Below are 18,033 nucleotides of genomic sequence, written 5' to 3' on the forward strand. Positions count from 1 at the left end.
CCAAGTCATACAGATGAGAGTCTTACCGGTGAACATAACATTCTGTTCCACACTATAAAGGACTCTAATCTCCAGCAGAGAGAGTCACACCGGCAACACTCCAAATCCCCACCTGGAAAGCGACACAAATGAGAGAGTCTTATGGGTGAAAATCTTCACGGACACCATAAGACGATTAAAGCTGAGAGAGAAAACCAAAATGAGAGAGGCTTGATAGTGAAAACCCTTCGGGCACTACAAGTCGAATAAGATTGGGAATCAGATGGGGAATCGCCAAGTGAAGATCTTGAAAGCCGATTGACGGCAGAGGATAGGCTACATGTGCATGTCATGATTATTAGAGTCGGTATCGGTGTTTGATAGGCTTTTATTTATAGTTTCTTTTGTTAAAGAGTCGTTTTTTCCCTTTGTCTTTTATTCGGTTCCCCTTTTGTTTATCTTTCTCCTTTTATAGAAAAATTCCCCAGTAGAGTCTGTTTGGTCAGAACCAGTGGGAATTGACTTCAAAATAGGACATCAGCTTTCCAATCATGCAAGATGAGATCTGACTAGTACATCCAAATGGTATAGTCAGCAAGGAACAAGCACGAGGCCAGTGTCAAAAAAGATATCCCCAGCAAAAGGGAATTGACAAAAGGATTGACGAGTGTCAAGAGGGATACCCTTGCCGAAATCAAAGGTTATAAACCTCAATGCCAAGGCCCGTGGACAAATCAAGGAGAGCAATGAGCATGATTTGGGAAATTCATGAGAGACTAAAAGGTCGGGGAAATGCCAGTTTCCGAGCTATGCCACAAAAGAAGAGAGATATCCCCAGCAGAAAGGGATTATCCCCAGCAAATGATATCATCCCCAACAAGTTGTGGAACGCAGAGCAAGGAAGGAGAAAGGGAAAAGCCATCCCAGTGGAGTATCACAACCAACCACCATGTTTTAAACTAACAAATTTCGTTTGATTTCAAACAGGTAAAGGAAATGGCATTGATGACAGAAATGCATGCCACAAGGGATATTATCAAACTGGGGCAGAAAATTTCCTTCCATTTAGAAAATTTTCTAGAAGTCAGGTACCCATTTGGAAAGAATAAAGATAACACCAGTCTCAAGGGAAGTGGTCTTTGAACCAGTGTTGCCCCCAACACAATAAGTTTCAATGGAGGAAGTTGTTCCCCAGCAGACAGAACAAAGGGATGAAACTTGAGCTCAGAAAAAGCAAGAGGCCAGCATCATTCCCAACAGCCTTCCGAAGAGTGAAGCACTAGTTCTGAAGGAATCAGAATCCCCCAACAGTGTTATCCTCGACAGCGTTATCCCCAGCTGATAACATTTTATCCCCAACAGGTAAGTAAATAATTCCCCAACATTGTTATCCCCAGCAATTTCGAGGAGTCCAACAAAAGTTTGGTGAAAATCGGTATCCTCAGCGATTCCTTTCGGGGAAAGGCAAAACGAGTTAAGGGAGGTAGTCTTCGAAGGAAGAAGCTATGCAAAAAAAAAAAAGAAAAAAAAAGAAAAAGAAAAAAAGGGGAAGTAGTTTGCAGAGGAATGAAACATCCAACTTAAAAGGAAGTAGTTTTGGAAGGAGTAAGATAACACATTTACTCAGCAGAGTTATCCTCAGCAGTGTTATCCCCGGCAGGGTTACTCAGCAGTTCGCAGTGTTATCCCCAACGGATCATCGAGATGTAGAAGCATCCTCGACAGAGTTTCGACCAAGTTTCAAGAGGGTCGGAAAACCTAGAATGGGTAAAGAAGAAAAGGAAAATTCATCCCCAGCAAAATAATCCCCAGCAGTTTCGAGGGAAGACAACACAGGTAAGTAAATAATTCAGGAATAGGGAAATGGTTTACCCATAGGAGAGACATTTCCTCCTAAGTTTGTTTTACCCATAGGAGACGCATTTCCTCCTAAGTTTGTTTTTACCCATAGGAGAGGCATTTCCTCCTAAGTTTAGTTTCACCCATAGGAGAGGCATTTCCTCCTAAGTTTAGTTTTACCCCATAGGAGAGGCATTTCCTCCTAAGTTTATTTTTTTCACCCATAGGAGATGCATTTCCTCCTAAAGTTTAGTTTTACCCCTAGGAGACGCACTTCCTAAGTTTATTTTTACCCATAGGAGAGGCATTTCCTCCTAAATTAGTTTTACCCATAGGAGAGGCATTTCCTCCTAAGTTTAGTTCTACCCATAGGAGAGACATTTCCTCCTAAGTTTGTTTTACCCATAGGAGAGACATTTCCTCCTAAATTTGTTTTACCCATAGGAGACACATTTCCTCCTAAGTTTGTTTTTACCCATAGGAGATGCATTTCCTCCTAAATTAGTTTTACCCATAGGAGAGGCATTTCCTCCTAAGTTTGTTTTACCCATAGGAGAGGCATTTCCTCCTAAGTTTGTTTTACCCATAGGAGACGCATTTCCTCCTAAGTTTGTTTTTACCCATAGGAGATGCATTTCCTCCTAAATTAGTTTTACCCATAGGAGAGGCATTTCCTCCTAAGTTTGTTTTACCCATAGGAGAGGCATTTCCTCATAAGTTTGTTTTCACCCATAGGAGAGGCATTTCCTCCTAAGTTTAGTTTTACCCATAGGAGAGGCATTTACTCCTAAGTTTAGTTTCACCCATAGGAGAGGCATTTCCCCCCTAAGTTTAGTTTTACCCATAGGAGAGGCATTTCCTCCTAAGTTTGAAGACAGGCGCCCACCTGTATAACGAGAGTAATACTTTTTTGTTTTCATTTCATGTTCTAGGTCGCCCACCAGTATAATGCGGGAATACATTTCTGTTCTAGGTCGCCCACCAGTATAATGTGGGAATACATTTCTGTCTTTTCATTTATGTTCTAGGTCGCCCACCAGTATAATGCGGGAATACATTTCTGTTCTAGGTCGCCCACCAGTATAATGCGGGAATACATTTCTGTCTTTTCATTTCTGTTCTAGGTCGCCCACCAGTATAATGCGGGAATACATTTCATGTTCTAGGTCGCCCACCAGTATAATGCGGGAATACATTTCTGTCTTTTCATTTCTGCTCTAGGTCTCCCACCAGTATAATGCGGGAATACATTTCTGTTCTAGGTCGCCCACCAATATAATGCGGGAATACATTTCTGTCTTTTCATTTCTGTTCTAGGTCGCCCACCAGTATAATGCGGGAATACATTTCATGTTCTAGGTTGCCCACCAGTATAATGCGGGAATACATTTCTGTCTTTTCATTTCTGTTCTAGGTCGCCTACCAGTATAATGCGGGAATACATTTCTGTTCTAGGTCGCCCACCAGTATAATGCGGGAATACATTTCTGTCTTTTCATTTCTGTTCTAGGTCGCCCACCAGTATAATGCGGGAATACATTTCTGTTCTAGGTCGCCCACCAGTATAATGCGGGAATACATTTCTGTCTTTTCATTTCTGTTCTAGGTCGCCCACCAGTATAATGCGGGAATACATTTCATGTTCTAGGTCGCCCACCAGTATAATGCGGGAATACATTTCTGTCTTTTCATTTCTATTCTAGGTCGCCCACCAGTATAATGCGGGAATACATTTCTGTTCTAGGTCGCCCACCAGTATAATGCGGGAATACATTTCTGTCTTTTCATTTCTGTTCTAGGTCGCCCACCAGTATAATGCGGGAATACATTTCATGTTCTAGGTCGCCCACCAGTATAATACGGGAATACATTTTTGTTCTAGGTCGCCCACCAGTATAATGCGGGAATACATTTCTGTCTTTTCATTTCTGTTCTAGGTCGCCCACCAGTATAATGCGGGAATACATTTCATGTTCTAGGTCGCCCACTAGTATAATGCGGGAATACATTTCATGTTCTAGGTCGCCCACCAGTATAATGCGGGAATACATTTATGTCTTTTCATTTCTGTTCTAGGTCGCCCACCAGTATAATGCGGGCATACATTTCATATTTTTGCGTTCAGGCGCCAACCTGTATAACAAGAGGAATACGTTTTAGTCTTATACTGCAGATTTTGAAATCAGTAACCCCACCGGAAGGTAGAAGGTTACAACAGGAATCCCCATCAGGAAACAATAAAAATCCCCAGCACCGGGAAGCAAAAGCTTGCGACAAGAGGTCCCCAGCACAAATTCAGGCGCATGAGTCAAAAGGAAGAAAAAACGCGTCTTGAAAGAAGCGGCTTGTGAACATTAATCATGCCCAGCATAACAAATATGATGAAGAGAGCCGTACCCCCCAGAGGAACCGCCGAAAAGCTTAATGAAGAAAGCCATGTCCCCAGCGGACCGAGCAAAATGATGAAAACTGGTATTTAGAAAAGCAACGGGGCAGTATCATCCCCAAAGTCTTGGAAGAAAAGCACCAGAGGAAACACAAGCCAACAAGAAAGCAAGGCAACAAGAACAAGTTGCAGTCTAGCCTAGCTTCTTGTTTTCTTTTAAAGCACGGTGTAACAAGGAGATCGGTAAGCAGTAGTAATAGCATGCAACAACAGTAACATTGCAGTCCCACGGTAGTCCCAACTACCAAAACTTCCCGAACTACATTGACCTGATTCCTGTTTAGCCCAGGATATGTAGGAAACCTTTGAAGCAAAGGTTCGGTTAAATCTTTTCCAAAAAATGCTTCACACGGAGTTCTCGGATGGGCAAAAATCGCTCGCTTTATCTTTGCACGAAAACCCTTCGTGTCTTCGGGCAAAGAGGGAAGCTATAAGCATGTGATTTTTGCCCTATATGAGAATTACTCCCAAAAAATTCAAAAATAAAATAATTTTCCTTGGTGTGCAATTTTGTGATATTTTTGAATAATTATTTGTATTTATCTGTGCATGTTTATTTGTTAAATTAATAAAAAATATAAAAATATGTCGCATTTTGCATGTAGGATTTAATTCTACAATTTGTTAGTAATTAAGTCTGTTTACAAAAAATGAAATTACAAAAATAGGCATCTTTTGCATTTTTAGCATTTAATGTCCAAATATACAATTTTATGCTTAATTATTACTTAATTGTGCGTTAATTGTTATTGGGAGTTAATTTGCGCTTTTATAACTTAATTTAGTTCTTAATAATAATTTAAGTATTTTTATAATTTAGTTTTAGAAAATAAAAGAAGAAAAGAGAACAAAAATACAAAGAAAAATCGGATTGGGCCACTTCTTCAAATTTCAACCTCAAGCCCAAATAATTGCCCAACCTTCTCCATGACCCGGTCCACTTCAAACCGGGTCGACCCGGTCCGCCCCATTAACCCAATACCCAACACCCTTCTTCATTTTTTCAAAACACAAAACACAAACAAAAAAAGAAACAAAAAATGAAAACCCTAAAACACTAACTCACCCGCCCCTATCCCCTCTCTTCTTCTTCACTTGCTCCACAATAATGAGCTCCCATGGCTGCCCGTACCAGCTTCTTTCTGCTATGTCCAGACCCAGCTGCCTCACGTCTTCATCTTCTTCCTCACCTCCAAATGACCCTTCCAATCACCGGAAAAAACCAGCCCCTCCTCACGTCCTCCGTTAACGAGCAACCATCGTCGCTGCGTTTCCTTCTCAACCCCGCGACTGTTTCTGCTTTGTCAACCACATCAAGCTCCATCCATCGCCATCTTCCTCCTTACGCCAGTCATTGCTGTGTTTTCACGTTCAACCGAACGACCACAAACAGTCCGCCATGGCTGCTCCCCGTCGTCGACCTCCAGCAGCCCCGCGTCACTGTTTCTGCTTCACCTCCGGCTGCTGCTACTTCTGCTTCATCTTCGTCATTCGGTGTCAAGCTCAAGATCGAGCTCGACGTCCATGGCTGACCCTGTGGTCGCTGCTGCATCAACGGGTTTTCACTTCAGTTCAAGCTCTGATGTCCAGCAGTAGCGGATGCTACTGCTTTCCTCTTTGCTGCATCCCAAACACACCCCATCGATGCCTTTGCTCCATTATCTCCATAGCAGCTGACGAGTCCGAAAACCTACTACTTCAGTCCAGTCGAGTTCGAGCTTTTGGTCGATGGTCGTCAAAACAGTCCCCACCTAGTCGAGTTCGTCGTTGGTTAGTACATATTCGTGTTGATCCGGTTGGTAGATTTTGAGTTTTATTTTATCCGTATTTTGTTTTGATATTTTCGAATCTAAAATCGGCAAATGTTTGTTTTGTTCATGTCTATCGTTTGAATTAATTTTTTAGTTTGTTCATGTGCTTTGTTAAATTAATTTTCAGATTTCAAATGGAAGTTTAATTAGTTTTTTTTCATGTTTATTTCATGTTTGTATTATTGTTTAGGTAAATATTTGTTAGTTTAATGTTTGTTAGATTCAAATTGAAATATAATTAATTATTTCTTCAATTTGTTTCATGAGTTTTATGTATTTTCAGAAATTGTTAACATTGTTTAAATCATGTGAATCCGTCATGTTTTGTTGTTTAAAAATAGATTTAATTCATGTTCATCTTTGATTGAAGTTCGCTTTTAATTTAGTAATTTAGTGTGAAGTTATGTTTTTGTTTTAATTTTTGGATCATCTTTGTTATAAGTTTTGTTGGATTTAATTTAAGAAAGATTAGTTGATTATTTGAAGATTAGTGATTTGAATATGTTTATTTGTTTTGTTTAAGTTTAATTCGAAGTTTGAACAAAGTTTGTTTGTTATTGTTATTGAATATTTTCATTCATGTTCATACTTTGTTTGGTTGATCTTGAATCCGAAATTTGTATAGTTTGATTTCTTGTTTATCATTTATGATTATTTCTTGAATTTGTCTCATAATCTTGTTTAAGTTTAATATAGGAATTGTTGGTTGTAATGTTGTTAGAGTTGATTTTAAGTTCAATATTATTGAATTTAGAAATCTGAATATACTTGTTTGTTGTTGTTGTTGTTGAATCTGAAAATAGGTTTGTTTGTTGCTAAAATATTGTTCAATCAAATTTTAGTTGTTCTTTGTTGTTCAATTTGTGTTCATGTGATTTGTTGTTGAAATGTTGAAGAAATCATGTTCATGTGATTTGTTGTTTGAATTTGTGTAGAAATTGGTCATATTGGCTATATTTTGGTTGAGTTTGATTAATTGATTTGTTATAGCTGATGGGGTAATTTGGTAAATTGCAGTACGTTTGGGGGGTAAAATAGTATTTGCAATAAGGTCGGAGGGGTAGTTTAGGAATTGTACATTTTGTAATTCTTTATGTTAAGCATGGGGGACAAAATATAATGGGGTGAGTTTTGATATAATTGTTTAATTTAATGGGGGACAAGACAAATTTTAGTGTGGGGGAATCTTGTATTTGTTTATGTTAGGCATGGGGGACAAAATATAATGGGGTGGGGTTGATATATTTATTTAATGTAATGGGGATGAGTGGGAAGATAATCGGTTTGATAGGAGAAAGTGATTGATATTAATTGATTAAAGGGTTGGGGTTATATATAAGTAGAGGTCTTAAATCAGATTTTAAGAGATAATAAGAAAGGAGAAAAAGAAACACAGACAGATAGAGAGAGAGAAAAAAAGAGCTGAATATTTATTCCGAAAAGCATTAAAACTATAAAAAAAAAACTTAAAAAAAATCTTCTGCTTTCTTTCACTGTTTGAAATCAGCATTAATTGTTGTTGTTTCATCAAAGCTTGAAGCTTTTGTTTTGGGATTACTGCTCCACCGGTTTGCAAACTCTGTTCCTGAGTTGTTACTGTTGCTGGACTGTTGTTGCTGTGTTGTATTGTTATTACTGCTGCTGATTCTCATCTTCATTTTCTTTTGCTTCCAATATCAGGTACACAACTGACACACTGGTTATTGTAAACTGAAACATGTAGCATGAATACGAATATGAAGAGTTGAAGTTTCAGATTTAATTTAATTATATTCTAAATTTTATTTGTATATATAAATTGTTTAGCTTACTCTAATCAGAATCATGTAGCTGTTTAATATATATAGTGAAACATCAGATGATAGCTTAACGGACGAACTATATATATATTGCCTAAAAATAAATAAATGGTGTAGTAACTTCGTCTAGTTAATTCGCTATTGTTGGATGATTACCACGTCTCAAAAAGCACGTTAGTTTATCAAAATAGACCATTTTGGAACTTGGAGGAATGTTGTTTAATTAAATATTATTGGTTAATTTCAGCATGTAAATAAATTAAGATATTTTTTATTTTATTTTGTAGAGACAAATTTAATAGAAAATGATGTAGGCATTTTAGGATTGTCTTTTAAAATAAATGAGACGAGCCTCGCCGAATAAAAATACAAAATTGTGGGGCCCTCGATAAATGTTTAATTAAAATTAATTAGACTTTGGGATGAGCCGTTTAGCAAAATTTCACGGCCTTACCCAGAAATAATAATAGGTTAATTGCTTTAGGCGCGCATTTTAATAAGCTTACCTTCTTAAACTCAGGTGTGCATTTCATGCGACCCAAATCCAAATCCCAAAACATTGAATAAAATTGTGCTTCGGATTGCGGGTGCATTTCATGTGACGTAATCCAAAGACATGTTTAAACAATGTTCACATTCTTTTAAAATAATAATAATAAAGCGGTAAAAAGTTAAAATTGGCACATAAGTCCATATTTGTATTAAAATCAGATAAATAAGCCGAATATGATAGTTGAGCGACCGTGCTAGAACCACGGAATTCGGGAATGCCTAACACCTTCTCCCGGGTTAACAGAATTCCTTATCCGGATTTCTGGTATGCAGACTATAATATGGAGTCATTCTTTTCCTCGATTCGGGATTAAATTGGTGACTTGGGACACCCTAAATCTCCCAAGTGGCGACTCTGAAATAAATAAATAAATCCCATTTTGATTGTCCTTTAATTGGAAAAAACTCCCTATGCCCTGGCGGGGGCGGAAAAAGTAGGTGTGACATGAATCATCTGGTAACTGAATTCAACCATGCACGCAAGTCTATACACATAATATGAAGTTGTTCAAGATCTTACACTGCCGAACGAAGCTTAAATTCTTAAAATGATCGGACGGGTCGTTATAGGACTTGAGAAAATGCTAAAGAATTGCAGAAATTGTCATGGCAACGCAGGTGCAGAATGTTCTGGGGGTTGGGGAACGCACATGTGCGAAAATGTGTTTGCATATGCTAGCTCGCAGATGTGGGAAGTGGAGCACAAAAGCGGAGGGGCGGATTGGTGTAGTTTTCTGAAAAAGCGGGTTTGTTACGCAGAAGCGCTTGTTTGGCTGCAAAAGCAGAAGTTGGCTAGGAGGTCTCAGGACACAGATGCGGCCACCTCTCCACAGAAGCGGTTAAGTGACCGCAGGTGCGAAATCATTGGCAGAAGGTTTAAATAGGAAGGTTTAGTGAATCCTCTCATTTTGGACTCTGCAAGCTCGACTAGTGGCTATTTTTGGAGAGGTTTTTACCTAGATTGAAGAGATAAGTGAATTTTGTTTATTTTATTCATTAATATTGAATACCCATTGAATTTCCCTCCTAGATTATACGTTTTTGAGGTGAGATTTGGGGAATTTCAGACTAGGGATTGGAGAGTGAGATTTGGGGGTTTGAAGGACGATTTTTTGTCAGAATTGGATGATTTTGGTATGGCTAGACTTGTTATTGAATAGGTATTCGGATTTTATGACTTTTGTCGAGTTCTAAGGAGTGAGCCCGAGGTTGACTTTTGATTTTTTGGTTAAAGATCTTAGCTTTATCATTTGGAATCAATTCATATAGCTTTTATTGATATTATTACGTTATTTTTGGCTAGATTCGAGCCTACCGGAGATTGATATACGTGGGAAGGGCTTGCCAGCTGAGTGATTTGATTTGCTTGATGTAAGTATCTTATCTAAACTTAGTTGAGACACTAGTTTTCTGAATAATTGTGATAGCTACATGCTATTGGGTGCGCACATGTATTGGGGTTGAACCCATATGCTGACACTGGGGTTATTTATTCATGCTCGGGTTGTGACCAGGCTACATTGAGCCTAGAACTGACTAATAAACTTTTAGCTATGATGCTTCGAACCTTTGTGATATTGTTGTGAACTATATGAGCCATGTTTGAGGCTACATAGGGGTTTAATCCCCGAATGAACTGATAAATGTTATTCGCTGATGGAATTGTTGGTTTGAGCTATAATAGTACACGTTGCACATGCCTACATTTTAGCATGTCATTTATACCAGTCCAGGAGCATGAGATTTGTTATTCATTTATTACATACATATATACTTGTTTATTTTTTCCTGTATGATATGATTGGACTGGGTGGTTGTGACCATGCTGGGCGAATTATGTTTTTATGCCTATGATCACGCCAGGCGAATTGTGTTGTTATACCTGTGACCACAACAGACGGATTGTACTGTTATGCCTGTGACCACGTCAGGTTGGCAGCACGTTGAACTGGCCATACTTACGTGTGGATATGGATCCATCCCCTAGGGTCACCTTCTCATGTTTCTCTCTTGATGGTGTACACGCGGTTATTGAGGAAACTGATCAGTGGTTTGGTACGGATATGGAAAAGTTGAGGAAAACTGGCTTGTGTTTTGTTTAGATTTTGCATTTTATCTTTACTTGCAATTTCCTTGATCATTTATCTAATTTAAGTTCATATAAACTCTATATGCCGAGTATTGACTGAGTAAGGTATTTGAGAAAACTATACACATACATGCATGGATGTTTTCTTACTGAACCTATAATTTGATTCCATTATTGTTCTGTACCAGTTTAAAAGATAAAACTACACAAGTGATAGCTAGCATCATTTAATAATTTATATTTCTCTTACCTGGCCGTGTTCATTTACGATACTTATTGAGTACATTGGGTTAGTTGTACTCATGCTACACTCTGTACTTAATTGTGCAGATCTAGGTGTGGGTATCAACTATCAGTAGTAGACTTGCTTGTTGGACTATTTGCTAAAAGCGAGGTAGAGCTGCATCCTTGGTCGCAGTTTGACTTGTCTTTCCCTTTTATACTGTTGTTACAATTCAGATAGTGTGTTTATTGTTTAGTTTCAGACTTTTATTCTATTTCTATAAATTTCGTTATTCTATGTGCCTTTGTTACCATTTTTCGACTTGCCTTGCCGGTGTGTTAGGTACCATCACGACGGACAGGAATTTTGGATCGTGACAATAACCTTTCGGAAAAGTCATGTGAACAACATTCGAATTGGTAGTTTCATCAACTAGTCATCACTGAGATTGAATTCGTGAAGAATTCACTGATTACCATATCAATATTCTCTAAGAATTTATGGGATTCAAAAAAATCATATCATCGAATTTTTCTACATAATATAGATATTGCATCTATTATTTGACTTTTGTCATGCATAAGCTAAGGCCCCACATTTTAAATATTTCACCTGCCTTTTCTATTATTCATTCTTCGACGTTTACTGCATCTCGGATTCTTCTCATTATGAGTACTTTCATTTGCTTATTGCCGTGGTCTCTTAGATGTTCCACTAGACAACTCATATTTTTATTAACGGATAAATATTTTCAAAGAGTTCAGCATTATCTGATTCTATCACTGTATTAGTATGAATCTCCGAATTCTTTTATTTGTTAACCAGAAATCGATATGACTTACTGTTTGTTGCATATTTTATGAAAACACAATCAATAATTTTCGGTCTTATTTTTACCTTTTTAAGTTTAGGACTTGGACTTTATTATTCAAATACTCCCATAAATTTTAGGTTAAATTAAACCAGAACTTATCAAAAAGGCATTCATCATCTCATTTAATAATCGATGCTTTCTTTTCGCAATCTCATTGAGCAGCATCTTAATCCCAGTAGGCCAAAATCCATGGAAGGAGATACTCTTGATATTATGCTTCAATTGAAGAAAGAGAAATCAATACTGATTGATCTCACTTTGGACGACATAAAAGCACTTGTCATGGTAATCTCCAATGTCTTAAAGCTACCTATATATATGTATATATTGTGAGGATCCATTAAAGTTAATTGGTCACTGGCTATCAACCTATCGTAACTCTTCTCTTGTATCTAAGCTTGGAATTAGCACTGTGCGCAAAGTCATATTGTCGGAACTTTAATCATGTTAGTATATTTATGCTAGGTCTTTTCAAGCGATTCCTTCGAATCTACGGTGCTTTGTTCTTGTTGGAGATTGATATGATGTCGTGCTAGTAAAAATATAGAACTTTTAGTGCTAAAGACACTTTTTCCTAGTCATTTGTTATTCTCATGGAACTTTTATTTTATATAATATAAAATTGCATCCCGATTAACTTAAATAGAGTGATATGAATAACCCGGGATAATTACGGGTAGGGAGGTAGGTAGCACAAATGTGGTCTATATTTCCTTGAGGCTTCCTCATTAATTGATACATTACTTTTTTAAAACGCAACGATTGAAAAACAAAATTAAAAGAAATAGTTACTACAAAGGTACACAAACTTAATCCCCTCTATCAGCTACAGCTATCCGTCAATAGTTTCACTAAATTCCTTAAGATTATTGGAAAATTGTATTCAAAACTAGAAAATCATAAAAGCAAAAACAAAAAAACGTTAATTTCGAGCCCACAAGTTACTTGTGTATTCTTAATGGATTAATTCCTCACTATTGCTCAATGTACACGGATTAAATTCTCCAAGGATAGAACCAAAAACTATTATGTAAAAGCAGCACTTCAATTTCAGAAATTCAACAAACTCAATAAACGGAGCAAATCACACTATTTTAGAAAAACTATGCAATAATGTAGAAAAAATGGGAGAAGTGTTCGATTTTTCGTCTCTTAAAAATTAGTGAAATGAAGAGGTGTAATTCAAAAGGTACTTCTTCCATTTTCTATTCACAAAACCCAACAAATATATCGTGCATCGTATTATGGTTGAAACAAATATTGTGTTATATATCGTTTCTTTATCGTAACTTTCTCATGAGACTTGTCTTGCCAAAATCCTGAGCTTGGGTAAAAGAAATGTTAATGTACAAGCTATAGTTTTTAGGAAGAAAACATAGCGTAAATTTTGCCAGTTTAGAGCTGGTAATGTGTAATACTATCTGTTTTGTTTGATATGACATCTATGTATTAGGATTTGAAAAGTCAAACAATTTCTTTATTATTATGAATTTTTCAATATGTTTTTAAGAATTAAATAGGAAATTGTTATTTAGTGTACATAATTTTTGTGTGGCTTCAAAATATGTAATTTTTTGAAAAGGAGGTTAAAATAAGTTATTCCAAACCTAAAGTAGATGTCTTGGCCGCACTGCGTGAAAAGAAGAAATTCGTGTCACGTCCTAACTTGATCTATCTGTTAGGACCGAAAAAATCAGGTGTCATGCGGAAGCTAGTAAAATAAACTCTCAACGACGATAAATCAGATAACAAAAGAGAAATCTACCAAAAGAGACACAAACACATAACGTGGTTCGGTCAACTGACCTACATCCAAGGCGGAGATGAGCAATCCACTATATAAAAAAGAGAGTACAAAACAACGACAGAATAACCTCACAAAGAGGCAAACACAAGTAATACACTAACATTTGTCCCATAAAGTTTTCCCCCTAAGCACGACTCTCAAACCCCATATGACTACATTGTGGATGCTACTGAATAAAAAGCACGGATCTTCAATTTATAGAACTCCAAACATTTTCCTACAAGAAAAAGGACTAGCCAAATATGTGAGATTTGTAATTTCCTTCTACAAGAAGGAAAACCCAATTAAGGTAAATATGTTTCCCTTTCCTTCAACAAATAGGAAAATCATATATGGTAAGAAAATTATGGCAAACACCTAACAATTCTTCCCATTGGCCTGATTTTTCTGACAAAATAAATTTGATCCATCTTCTTTACATAGCCTTTAACAGGTCGCATCTCCAAATCTCCACCGCAAAGTTAATCTCAACGTGCGTAGCACTCCGGTCAAATTTCTTAGACAAAAATCACGATTACCGTCAAAGAGGTTGCGGCTAGAACTGAACCCGCCAAGATGAACCTGTCTTGAACCTCGTTCTGAAGCTGACTCTGATACAACTTGTTAGGACCGAAAAAAGTCAGGTGTCATGCGGAAGCTAGTAAAACAAACCCTCAACGACGATAAATCAGATAACAAAAGAGAAATCTACCAAAAGAGACACAAACATATAACGTGGTTCGGTCAAGTGATCTACATCCACGGCGGAGATGAGCAATCCACTATATAAAAAAGAGAGTACAAAACATCGAGAGAACAACCTCATGAAGAGGCAAACACAAGTGATACACTAACACTTGTCCCGTAAAGTTCTCCCCCCTAAACACGACTCTCAAACTCATATGACTACATTGTGGATGCTACTGAATGAGAAGGACAGATCTTCAATTTATAGAACTCCAAACCTTTTCCTACAAGAAAAAGGACTAGCCAAATGTGGGAGATTTGTAATTTCCTTCTACAAGAAGGAAACCCCAATTAAGGTAAACATGTTGTCCTTTCCTTCAACAAATAGGAAAATCAAATATGGTAAGAAAATTATGACAAATACCTAACACTATCTAGTCGAGAAAACCGGTTCAATTGGACAAAATGTTAGGAGTAGTTTTTTTGTTTAAACAAGTAGAAATTCGTAGTAGATTCTGAAGTGAAAAATGTAATTTTACACTGGTATATAAGCTTATATACAATCCGCTGGGGTCACAAAAGAGTTTAATTTATTTTTAACTCTTTTTAATCCTGAGTTTGGTACACTTGTGATTGTTTCACGTGATTACCATCAACATTTTGGGTATTGGTTTTCCTTCGCTCGTCAATAACAAATCACACTCACCATGAATTACACCGTTGCTCTTAATTTCCTCAGCAACTTCAAGTTCCAGAATTATTTGTCCGAACTCACTCTAACAAAAGACGAGGTACCCTACTTTTAAATATGGAATATAGAGTAAATTCGAGGATGATTTCTGTGCAAGTTGTTTTTAGTATCTCGACCTCCCTTTTGTAGTCAGCCCTCGTCAGACCTGACTTTTTACCTTTTTTCTTATGACACTGCTGGAGCATATCTTTGGAAATTTGAATATTTTCTAGAGAGTGAATTCTACCTTACCCCCTTAACCTTTTAGGTAGGGAAACAATACCCTTCAGCTTTTTAAAGGGAAAGAGAAAAAGAAAATAAAATGTTTCTTGCCGGAATTTACAAAATATCATTTCCTATTCTGGAGGAAACTTTACAAAGGCTCGTACAAAATCGAAGTAGGAAACGATGCACAGCTACCGAACAACTGGAACGTGATGCAGTTAAAGCAGTACTATAGATCGGACTAACGCTTGCAGGCAACAGCTAAAGGAGAATGTGACTATTAGGTCTGAAAGCACGCGTTGCACTCTTTTTCCCTATAACCAGTTTTGTCCAAAATAGATTTTCCGGCAAGGTTTTAAATGAGGTAATAGTGTTTACCTCGAAAATATGAGTAACAATTAAATTTGATTTATGGTTTTAAAGAAACGTGATTTAGTTCAATACCAATTAATATTCAAGAAGTATAGAGTATGAATGAATCAAACCAGTATTACTTAAGCAGTGTCAACCCTAGACCAGTGAGCCCGATGAGGGTTAAGAACAATGAGGCAAGAGCAGTAAACAAAGACAATAAAACTAAAGGACAATTCTGATGAACAATGAACGAAAAAGTAAGATAGTATATTCTTTGCCAATGATTAGATGTTTACAAATAATTTGTGTCCCCTTTATATAGGAGGAGAATCCTAAATAAGGTACATTTCCATTTACAATAAAGAATCTTATTGGGACAGTTGTATAACCGCCTGGTACGGATTAGTACTAATTCGTACAAATCTATTCCGGAATTTACGCCATGATCTTGGGGACGTGGCGAGAATCTTGTCCTTCTGTAACAAACTCACAACGGTACTATCTCGGAGTCGGTCATGCTTGGCTCTAATGTTCCTCGGACATTTAGGTCTTCGAGCCTCTTATTCTGCCTTCGATCCCGGGCTTGGTCTTTATCGAACTTCTACCCTCGGTGCGACATCTCGAGTCTATTAAATCGGGGGCACTTTATTTTACTGTACACAGATAGTCCCCGCGTTTCTTAGAGTAAAATGATAAGAAACAATTTGATTTTCAATCTTTCGGAGCCTCGGATAATGACGTCATCCTCGTGACGTAGGCGCTCGAAGTGACCGAAATGTCCCATCGGTTCGTTTCCCCAAAACACTAAATGTGTGCCAGTAATGGTCGTCCATTAGCGTCATTGAACCGTCGCCGCCCACCTATAAATATAAGGTCTAACCGCTGAGAATGCTTTACTTCAATCTTCAAACCACCTCTGAACCTCCTCTATACCTCCCTCTCTTCATCTGTTTCCTTTTATTATGTACTTCTACTGCCTTCTTAGTGCCGGAAAAAGCCAAGCTCTGCCGTCTTCTGCATCTTGAAATCCAAAATCATGGCGAATACTTCTAAAATAGTCCCTCAAAAAGAAAAATCATCGTCTTCTTCTACTTCCCAGCCGGTCAAATTGATGGTGCCGCCGGCTTTTCACGAAATCACCCCCGGTCGTTGCGTGATAAAGAAAGATTTTAATGTCGAAAATCCTCCTGATATCCCAGGCCGGTGCGAACATGTATCTCGATACATCAGGTCGATATTGAAGAAATACCTTAAAGACATGAAGAAGGACTACGGCTAGGGAGACAAGGTCGTGGTTCAGATCCCATGCCCCGGGGAAAGCATCATTACCCAGGTTGAGGGATTTTTAAGTGTTTACACTTACCCCTTCATACTGGGTCCCCTCGACCCGGTAGTGATTGATTTTTGCAAACGGTACGAGGTTACCCTCGGCCAAATCCATCCCTCCTTTTGGCGCATCGTGATCATGCTGCATTATTTTTCTGATATGGCCGAGGGATTGGAATTTACCCTCAACCATCTTATTCGGTTGTATCAGCCCTAGCTGTTTCGAGGGCTCATCAAGCTGCAACGTCGAACAAAGAAGGCCTTCTTTGCTAGTAACGAGGAAGACAAAGATCAAGGCTGGATGAGCCGGTTTGTTAGAGTGAGGACTTCGGATGTCATCCCTAGGGAAAAATGTTGTTCCCAGAGAGATGGAACTTTAATTGTAAGTGAAGTTTTTTTTAAAATACCCATTCATATTCTGCTTCCGTTCTTCATAATACCTTTACCTTTGCTGTAGTTATTTCTTGGGCACCCCTCTCTATTCTTGACCTCGAAGACTGGGTCCGAAATTTAGCCGCGACCTCCTCGTATGATGATCGCAGATGGCGCGATTTATCTAGGGGTAAATGGGAGGCCAAACACCATGGTAAGTTCTCTTTCCAGGTTTTGATACTTTTCTTTTACTAGTGAAGTCATCTCATTCATGTTTATTAGGCACCAGAGATGTCTCCGAAAGGAGTCCAGCCCCGCCTGGGGAAGGGATCAAGTCTCCGATTCTGAAATCGGGGAAAGGCAATAAATAAAAGAGGGCTTCTAAGCCCAAAGATACCCAAGATGAGCCGGCCCCTAATCGGAAGACGATGAGGAAGCTTATCTATGTGGACTTGGATACAACCACCCAACATCAGGAAGACGAAGAGAAGGAAGGCGAGGAGTCGGCGCTGGTGCACTAAACTAGCAAACCAGTCGAGGCCGTCAAGTAATTCGAAGCCGAGACCTTGACTTTTGATGGAGTAACTCCGATGAAAGACTCGGGTAAAACCCTTATGTCCCCCGATATTGAAATCGTTCATCCTCCTTCAATAAATATGCGGGAGGGGACAAGTGTTGAGAGGGTCGACGCTAATCAGAGTGCATCGAGTGAGGAGCTCGGGGCTGCGACAATGGGTCACTTGCTTTCTCTACCATGTTACTCCGATGAGGCAATAGAGGATGCTCGGTCTCTGCCAACGCCTGTTCCGAGCAAGGTTCTTGAAGAAGACCCTTTCGGGACTATTTCACCGGGGTTGATAATGCCGTTGACCTTAACAATGCATCCACTCTCCTTGAAGAGGCACAACGTCTCTTCTCCCGGGTAAGCACTAATTTTTGTT

Source organism: Nicotiana sylvestris, chromosome 3 (genome assembly GCF_000393655.2).
Source record: "Nicotiana sylvestris chromosome 3, ASM39365v2, whole genome shotgun sequence".
Classification (NCBI taxonomy): Eukaryota; Viridiplantae; Streptophyta; class Magnoliopsida; order Solanales; family Solanaceae; genus Nicotiana; species Nicotiana sylvestris.